Source organism: Terrapene carolina, unplaced genomic scaffold (assembly GCF_002925995.2).
Source record: "Terrapene carolina triunguis isolate 2854851 unplaced genomic scaffold, T_m_triunguis-2.0 Scaffold32, whole genome shotgun sequence".
NCBI classification, from domain to species: domain Eukaryota; kingdom Metazoa; phylum Chordata; order Testudines; family Emydidae; genus Terrapene; species Terrapene triunguis.
In genome coordinates, this window is record NW_020664383.1 from 1,547,186 (window position 1) to 1,557,448 (window position 10,263).

Here is a 10,263-nt window from a genome sequence, read left to right on the forward strand (position 1 = left end):
TTCAGCACATCAAAATACATAATAAATAGCACATTTTATCTCTGAAGTAGACGACTTCTCAAAAATTGTAGACCAGTGTTATCTATAAGTATTTGTTTTGCATTAAAACAACAACAGAAAAACACTAAAACAGAGAACTATTTCCTCCTAACACTGGTTTGAAGTATCGAATGAACAATTCTCATCCTGCATCAGTGGCTGGTTTAAGGTCCAATATCTCACTAGTCAGAGCTAGAAATGGGAGTTCTATACCATTGGAAAGGAGAGATTGCATCCCAGTGGAAAACTTGGACAGACCCTGTTTTTTAGGCCCTTTTCCAGCAAAACATTTAAGCACCTGCTTAAGTCTATCCCTGTTCTGCAAAGTACTTAAGCAGGTTCTTAAAGTTAGTGCATGTGCTTAAGTGCTTTTGCTGAATTAGGGCCTAAGTTCTCTATGGTCCCAAAATATTTGAACTTCAAAATCTTATTCTTTGTACACAATCTATCGTAAGTAATTTCTAGAGGCTTTGAAAATGTCTTAGTTATAGTATTCCTCTCTGAGTCCTGTACAGTTAGTAAAGGTTTCTGATATTAGGCTAAGAAATAGAAAAACTACCTATTAAAAATATTAAATCTCTAAAACATTCCTAAGATAGTTTTGTGTTCTGTAAAATGTCTGGCATCTACATTATACACAATGCAGTGGTGCAGGATAAGGCACAGATCCTACAAAAGACTCTTGCATCTGTTTAACTTCACAAACTTAGTAATTTCACTGTCGTTAAAATGAAACGTGTGCATAAGTATTTGCAGAATACTGGCCCCACTTCAGGAAAACATTTAAACATGATCTTAAATCAAATTCTAGTCCAGAAAAACTTTAACATATGCCTAACTTCAGACAGGTAATTATGACCCATTGGTTTTAAGTGTGTGCTTGAGCACTTCTCTGAATCAGGGCCTATAATAGCACCTACTTGTAAGGACCTCAAAACTCACTTGAGGCTTTGCTGCTCAATAATTTTGGAAAAATTTGGCCAGCTCTTCTTTATAGTGAACCAGACTATCATGTATTTTCTGTAAATAAATAGTTTTGCATGTGTGTCTATATAATGTACATAGCTCTGATCCTGTAATGTGGAGCATTCAGCAGGGGTGCTGGTACAATTTGTATAGTTTAGGAACATATGTATAGTGTGGCGCTGAGAGCCATTGAATAAAACTGTAAACCATGTATATGATGGAAACTACTTCAAGCCTGGGTGTGCATCAGCACCCATAGAACCCCTAGTTCCAGGACCTATGGCATGCAGATAGACTACTAAAAATATGAACCACACTGAAATCAATGGGATTCCACATGAACCAGCAGTCTCCCTGAAGGTTCCAGGTCAGTGTCTATGTGCGTGAATAATATGTATGTGAGTATGCATAATAGACCATAATAGTTTCTTCTCAGCCAGGTTATAGTCCTGTTAAATAAAACACATGCAGTATTACAACAAGCCATATAATATTAACATATAATATTTCTACATATAATATTAGCATATAATATTTCTACAGACATAAGAATTAAAAAAAAGAACAATAAAGACATGAAAAAGTTACAGTACTAAGGCCCAAACTCAGCAAAGCTCTGAGGCACATGCTTAACTTTAAGCCTGTGAGTAGTTCCACTGACATTAAAGCTAATGGGACAGTTGCTGATTTTCAAACAATAATAATTAGGCTGTTTTCAGTTTCTTGATTTTGCTCCAAAAAGGTGTCATTTTAGTGCAAGTTGATAAATGTCCAGATTTGTCATATATGGGAATGCCTGTAAATACAAATTGCAAACATATACATGATTTACATCTGCACTGGGTGAATATCACAAAGAATATTCAGAGGTTCTCTGCCTGGAGACCTCTTACCTGGATAGATACCTCAGAGACTACATATCTTGTCTTTACTCTTTATATTCCAGAAGTTCAAGCCTCTATTGCCTCTAGTCATTACATTCCAGGAGTTCAAGCTTTCCCGTTCTTACTCATCCTCCTGACTTTAAGCCTTTGCATTGCTTTTTACAATTCTACAGCTATCCATGTGCAAACGGCAACTAGGTTGGTGTGAGTTAGAGATCTCTAGCTAGCAGTAGCTCTGGGAGAAGCCTTGCAAAATTTTATCTGCCCACACACTAGAGGTGAGCAATTATTTTTGACAGGCAAGTAAAATAGCATTTCATTTTTGCATATTATCATCTATCGTCCTGGCAAAAGGTGGGGACAATTTTATGACCATTTTGCAAAGCTGTTTGAAAAGTATAGAATTCAGGCAGAGGCATTCCTAAAAACAGGATGGATTCTTTGAATTATAAATAAGGAGGCCCAGCAGGAATCCCTGGTCTCAGTGTAATTTGTTTCTTTTTTTGTACAATAGGGGAGGATGGCTATAAAGGAAGAACTCCAGCAGTAAACAGCCTTTCAAAATCTAGCGCCATTAAAACCTGTAAAATGGCCATCAGTCTGGCAAATGGGGATTTTTTCCCCAATGATTAGCAGTTCTTAATGTCACTATTTCTGTATGTTTAAGCACATTCTATCCTTGTAATGTGGATGCCTGCCATGAAACATGCATTCACCAGCACACTCCGTATGCACAGACTACTTTTTATGTTGTTATAAGGATGGTGCAAACAACAAGAAATACTTACGAAAGACTTTCCCGTTACTCTGTACTGTTCTTGCTGATGAGACCAAGACCTCTCTTCTCCGTAGTCAGCCATGATATTTCCTGCTACAGTGCCAATTTGCCACAGTGCATTTCATCACTGCCGAAAATCCTGTTTTATTACTGTCTTATTGGCAGCTCAAAATGTTTGTGTGTTTAAAATTATTACTTATTATATCTCTAATATGAGTTATAACATATATTTTCTCTTGTATAGCAGTTTTCTTCTATGGCTCTCAAAACATTTTGTAATCACCTTGTATTAAGCACCTTGGAGAGTTTGATACTATTTGCACACTTTAATTTACAGGCCAGGACACCAGGCCAGTGTACAGAGGTTAGGTAGCTCACAAAGGAAATCCTTGGCAGAGCTAAGAATAGCCCTCATTTCTGCTGACTCTGAGTCCTCTGTCCCAATTATTTTTGTCACTTGTCACCATGGCTTCCAAAAAGTGATGAGGGTTTGATACCATGACACAATCACTTTCTCAATTTGTGGATTTATATTTAAGCTCCACTGTAGTTTGTATCCTTCGTAAGCAATATACAAATATTATCGTCATGAGCCAGATCCTCAGCAGGGGCAAATTGGTATAGCTCTATTGACTTCAGTGGAGCTACACTGATTTACACCAGCTGAGAATATGGCCCTGCCTTCTACTCTTAAGTAGAACTATTCAAATGTTCTTCATGTATTTATTAATCATTTTTGCTCTGAAAGCAAAAGTGGGGATTGGCTATCTAGCAAGAATATTTGCATTGATCAGGGGTATATAGAAGAAGAGGTCACCCTTCATAGTATTTAGTATTGTAGGTAGAGATAGTGTTTAACAAGAATTATTGTCACTATGAAGATAAAATATTTCCTTTTTAAAAAGGAGCGTGGTTGTGGACTCACACATGACACTTTGCTGTACCAACCTGTTCGTGGTGTATTTTGAAGATAAATGTTCTAGTAATTAGCAATTTGTCAAGCATGTATTAACATCAGTATCACACCGTGAACATGATTGAAAATTCAACTCTCTCTTAAAAGTACCTTGGGTATTTTCCGTTCTGAGCATAGAGAAGACTGTGGAATCTCAATAATTTGGTAGTAATTGTAGACAAATCCTGATTCTTTAATGGTGACTGTTCTACTGAATATTAAGTAATGGTATTTTTAAAATCTGGATAGGTGATAGATAATATGGTTCTTTCTACTAGTAAACTAGCTGGTTCTTTCAGTCAGTGGAACATTACACTTTTAGAGGTGTGTGTGTGTGTGTGTGTGTGTGTGTGTGTATTATATATAATACAGCTATAAATAAGGGACTTTTGGAGACAATCTTCAGAGGAAAAAGCTGATAAAATGACCTTTTTTGGCTTCAGTCTTCCATCTGGCTCCCCTGAAGAAGTCTACCTTTTAATCAACTGATTAAATTACCTTTGATCATCATAAGAAATTGAGCATAACTCCAAAGAGTTTTATCACAGGAACGTATGACAAGAAGGAGATTATTAGTGTGGTACAGAAGGTTAATAGTTTGACCAGACAGGAACACTAGATACAACAAAGGAAACCAATAAGGATATGTTCACTCTGTGTTGTGACTTTTACAGACAGCAGGCCAAATTCTACTCAGTTTCTGCTACTTAAATCAGAGTAACTATTGATTTAACTGGAATTACTATGGATTTATATTCATGTAATTGCAAGCAACATTTGGCCAGCTCTCACAAGTTTAGATCAATTGTATGACAACATTGACAGTGAAGACAGAAAAAGGAAAAATTTCTAGTACTTACCATTTGTGGCGTACAAATAAGCTGGACACCGAAGTAGGGCAAATATTTTCACTGGAGCTAGATTTTCAAGATATCCGCTCCATTGGCTGGGAAGGGTGAACCGCGGCCACTGGGAGCTGTGAGCGGCCGGGCAAATGTAAACAAAAGGTCTGGCAGCCCGCCAGTGGATTACCCTGACGAGCCGCATGCCACCACTGATCTATAAGAACCACTTGCTTGGCAGTTAGATGCTATTACCAAGATTTTAAAAAATGTACATAAATTAGGAAAGGGCTGCTTGTTTGTGCGGGCAGGAGGATGTTATGTTTTCTACTTCATTCTTATAATATATTATTTATATAGGTCCCAATTCGGACCTCACTTAGGCTGAGAGCATGACCCCCAGGCCTACACATGGAGGTCCTCATAGGTAGATCTCCTCACTTCCATGTGGAAAGTGGACTCTCCCACCTCCATATGGCACTGTCTCCTTCCTTTCCCCCCCATAGTTGTCCCTGAGAGGAGAGGCTATGGACACTGGGAAGGCCAGAAGGAGAAATGGGTGGGCTCTGTGTGGTGATGGTGGTGGGGTGCATATTGTGTCCTCCCCTCCCCCCCCGGGATACAGGAGAAAAAGTGCCAGGCTGCATTATCTTTCTTTTCTGCATAGCCCCTGTTCCTGTCTCAAGGAGTCCTAGGGGCTGTGGCAGCCAGGTGTGTCCTCTGGCAGCACAGCTCAGATGGAGCTTTGGAGCTACCAAGGAGTCAGGGCCAAGACACAGTGTGGCAGCATGGAATCTCTGCATGGATTGCCCTCGCCATCCCCAAAGACCAGAGTTGGGGGCAGCCCTGTGGTCTTTTCTATGGCTGCCAGACTCCAATCTCCTGATGGAATGACATGGCAGGGGTGCTTGGGGGGAAATCGTCCTTAGGTAATCTCGCAGAGGAGGAGCTTTGACATGGGAGGGGATGATCTTGGCCTTACACAGAAGCATTAGGTAGGGTTTGGTATACTGAAATTCCACTGTGCTGGATTTGTGTTGAAGTGCCAAGCAGCGGAGAACCAGCCCAAGAGAACTGCAAGTCCAGAGGAGATCTCTGCATAACTCAGCACTGCTGTATTTCCAAGACGGTAGAAGTGACTATATTGGGAGTATGTGTAGTGAGTATCTACGACGCAAACCCACAGGGCACAAAACCAATGTAGGAGGGGATTATCAGTCTGTGCCCATTACTTTCAACTGTATACCCAACAATACCCAACTGCAAGTCAGCTATGTGGATGACATGGGCATGAACTATGTATTGGTGCTGAGGTTTCCTTCCCTGATCACTTTGTGTCAGAGCAAGGGCTTGTAAATCTGAGCAAAGCTTGAATAACATGACCGGGCCTGTATTTAGCATACAGTTCTATTTATCATTTGGAAAAATAGATTTATGTGGGTTTTTTTTTTTTTTTTACAAGGAGTTTGTTTTAAACGGTAACAGTATCCTAGTTCTTGTTAATCGTTCTACACTTCTATGGCTGATATTGAGGCGAAAATGTGTGGGTATTTTGCACATACCAGGCTTTGATTTAATGTGACTGTATTGAAGCCCTTTAGAATTTGCAAAGTTGCAATCAGTGGCCCTTGGCATACCCCAGCATGGGGCTCCACCTTGTCCCTGCCCCAGGTTGGTGTGTGGAGCAGCTTTGTTGTGTAAGGATGTGAGGTGTGGAGATAGAGGCCAAAGGAATTTAGAAGATCAGAACTCTGTAGTGCAGGCTGCAGTTAACAGCAGACTCCAGTTTCTATGTTATATAGTGATTGAGTATTGTTAAATATAAGCTCTCATTACTTTAATACAATGAACAAAATGTTTTTTTGAGAGTGTAATGGCAGGGACCATAAACATGATTTATCTGCTGGGCTTTGGGTCACCATTGCTACTTTTTTGGGTAGACCGAGGCCTCCCACTCCTGGACCAGTATTGCCTGTTTCAGTGCAGGTTGGAGTCCATCCTGGAAGAGGAAGGACTAAGCCTTCTTTCACCAGAGCAGAAGACTTGGTGTGGGTTGAGGCCCCTTCTGACACCACCCCAGCAGACCCATGACATCCATGAGAGCGGCAAAAGTATAAAAACTGAGATTTGTGATATCACATAACTGCAGGGTTTGGAGCGCTAGGAACAGGCCCTGTGAATTGCAGCTATTCTAAACTGCTCTCCATTGTTTGACTGAATACATACATAAGATTTGGAACAAGTGTATTCACTGTTGAATACATGTATATGGCATAACATATATGTGTATTCATCTCACCAGTGATGCACAAATTCCAAGGAACAGTGCATAATTCATAGACTGCTCTTTGTTCACTTGTGGTGAAATATTTTCAAATATGGACTAGATTAGCAAAGAACAGAACTGGATAGTCAATTTTCTGCAAAGCCCAAATTCTCTGAATGCTGTAATTGCCAAACACTAATTAGTTTCAATTATGGTCAGACACTGCTGCAGCATTCTTCAGGTTGTACACTTTCCTTGCTGGATTAAGCAGGAAAAGTTACTTTTGGCTGTCTTCACCGTACAATTCATAAAGAAAATAAATTCCAGTAGAATCACTATAACATGGTGCCAAAATACAGACTCCTTCATTATACCAGTATCACTGAGAGCTAAGTAACCAAAACTGTTAAAATAGGACTTAATGCACTGGAAAATATAAACAGTACTTTGTGGGAGAAAACCATAGTGCCATACCAGACAGCTGCCCTGTATATCTTCATGCATCATTTCCCTTCCTGACATTTTTTGGCCAACTGAAACTTTTGTCTGTCCCCAAAATATGTTTTTAACTCTCTGACTCAACATTGCATTGTGGGTGCACTGGTCAGAATGATGCATCTGAATCTAAAAAGAACATTTTAGATTGAGCAGAGTGTTGAAATTTGTTGAAATAACAGTTGGCTGCCCTCAAGTGGGTATTCATCTTCTGCTTGTGAACAGCTCCTTAACATTCACCTTCTGGCATGTCTCCAAGTTTTTCTTTTGTTTCTTTAAACATAATGGAGGTTGACACTTCCTACAAAGATTATAACATATTGTATATTTGTAAACAATTAACTTTGTTTGAAAAGGAGATATCTGGTCTTCCACGAAACACACTTCCTACCATATCACAATAAAACCCAGTATTACACTTTCTCTACAAAGATTCTAGAAATGCAGGGCCAAACCCTTGGGACTAGCTCTCTTTCTCCTGGTTCAGCATAGAGAGAGCAAAAGTGGCTTTAAGTCACATTTATGCCTACGTGATATTGGGCCCACGGCTTCAGAGCTAGAGTGTTTGGTTTTGTTTGTTTGTCTGTCTGTTAGTTAAAAAGTCTGGATCAATATGTGATGTTCCTTATTGTAGTCCAGCCAATTTAGCCATCCCTAATCACAGTGTACATGTTAAGGGAAAGAGTTAAATCAATGTGGAACCTTAACTATTTCATGCCCAAATTATCAACCTTAATTTTGAATTATGAAGGGGTTTTTTTTTGCAGGGGGTGGGGGGGGAGGTTGTAAGGGAAATTATAGCAATGTTAATGCCTATGTCCAAGATCCCTGTGGCTAGTGAATTAGCCCCAGATGTTGTTACTGTTTGCTAAGCTTCACTAAGCACTTCTAATTAGTTTGGGTTTATTAAATAAATGTTTCATTAAGGAAAGCAATAAAAAACATGAATGCCTGTATTTTTAAATAGTGATTATCAAGGCTGAATGGAATTCATCCTTTTGCCAGATGCATTCTTTTGGCACAGATTTATAAATCGACATTTGGTGCTTTAACAGAAAGGATATAGTCTTTTTGAGGAACACTTCACTCTTATTAGAAATAATGCCAGAGGAATTCTACTGTCTATTCAACCTATAGGTAAATGCTTGGTATGAACAGCAAAATATGTCTGATGAGCAGACAATAAGAAAAACACCCCTCCTCCTTTGCTGCTTTGAGCTTTTGTGCATATTAAGCTGTCTGAGGATTTCTCTAGGGTTTCCATAAATTACAGAAATGCAACTGCTCAACCAGTTAGGTTCAACAAAAGGGCACAAGGCACATCCAGGACTCATAAGAACATTATATTTGTTACATAACACTGTCTTGTGAGCTTTATAAACTGTTAACATTCAGCAGCAACTAGGGATGTAACAAAGGTGTTATTCTCAGGAGATCTGGTAACAGACTGTGGTCTGTGTTTCCTGGGTCCAGTTACATGACAATGTCAGGGGTATGAAAGGTAAATTACACCTGTCTTGTGATGGAGTTATAGCCACTGACTTCAGTAGCTAATGTTAAAAAGGAGTGCAGAGCATCATTCAGCAGCACTCTTCTAGGGTGATTTATGGAATTGCACTGACAAACTTCATTCCCCTTCCAGTCTCTCAGCCTGAGAGACCTTGAAGGAGGCAGCAAGAAGGTTTGTGGAATAAAGTAGTAAAAACTGAGAGCTTCCAGTGTAGACACAGAGGACTTTTGTGATGGAAGAAACTAAACACCTATTTCCTGTATCATAACAATTAATATTTTGATAACTGTATAAAACTAGCCCTTTGGAGCCTAAGATCCTTATAATTGGAGTTGAGTAGCCATGACAAAACATTGTTGCTTTAAGAAAAGGATACAGAACAATACCAAAAATATTATAATGCCATATCCATCTTATATATTATGTTCAGTATTCACCCTATGTCAAAAGAGATATAGCAGAAATAGACAATATCCAAATAATGGCAGTGAAACTGATTAAAAGCGTGAGAGACTAGAGTAGAAAGGAGATGAGTAAAAGTTGGTATAATGAATGTATAATAACTTCTACACCTGATCAAGCTAACATGGAAGTCAATTGGAAGACTCCCTTAGTGTGTGTTTGGATCCTACTCCAAATCAGATGCTCCTATTTACTCTTTCATGATCAGGGAATGGGGAGACACCAAATGTAAAACTCATAAAAGGAAATACTTTATTGCAGAAAGTATAATTTATCAATAGACTCCCTGCCAATAGATATTGAAGAAAAGAACTTAGTAGGATACTTTCTAATCCTTTTTTGTAACAGTAATATCTGTATTTCCACTATCTACTAAGTAAATATGTATAAGGGGTATCAACCCTCATGTTTCGGGGCATAAGCCAGCCAACCACTAACTGCCTACGTTTAGGATGAAGCATCCCCTAGGGGCATGTTACTGTGTAATTATCCATTAGGGGAGTTTTACAGGTTCTGCTGAATCATCTGTTACAATATTGACCACTTTCAGAGACTGTCCTTATAACCTTTCCTCCTCCCTCTCCATTCATTGTCCTGGATGCTGCCTTTTGTACTCTACCTATGGTAATTACTATTTCTAAACTGCTGATTCAGCTACCGAGAGCGATGCCTGATTACAGTGAGTTTCAGAACATTAACACAGGGAGAGGGATTGTCTCTTCAGAATATCCCTGAAGGCTAGCACTAGGGGACTTGTCCACTTTACAGAATTTCCCCCATTCTGAAATGGTTTTCAAGATCATTTACTGAAAACCATTTCAGGTAACATGATTTTGCTGTCAGGGGATGCTGTATGTGATTGGGGAAAACTTTCTGGAAATGTTTAACAAGCATCTTCATAACTATGAGCCTAATGCTCATCTTATTTAGGTTATACACAGTGGTGGATTAATGCATGGACCTACAGGGCCTGTGCCCAGGGGTCCTGGCCAATTTGGGGACCCTTGCAGGAGCGCCAGTGTAAAACCAATGTGAATGAAATTGTTTTTAGTTATCCTGTACCATT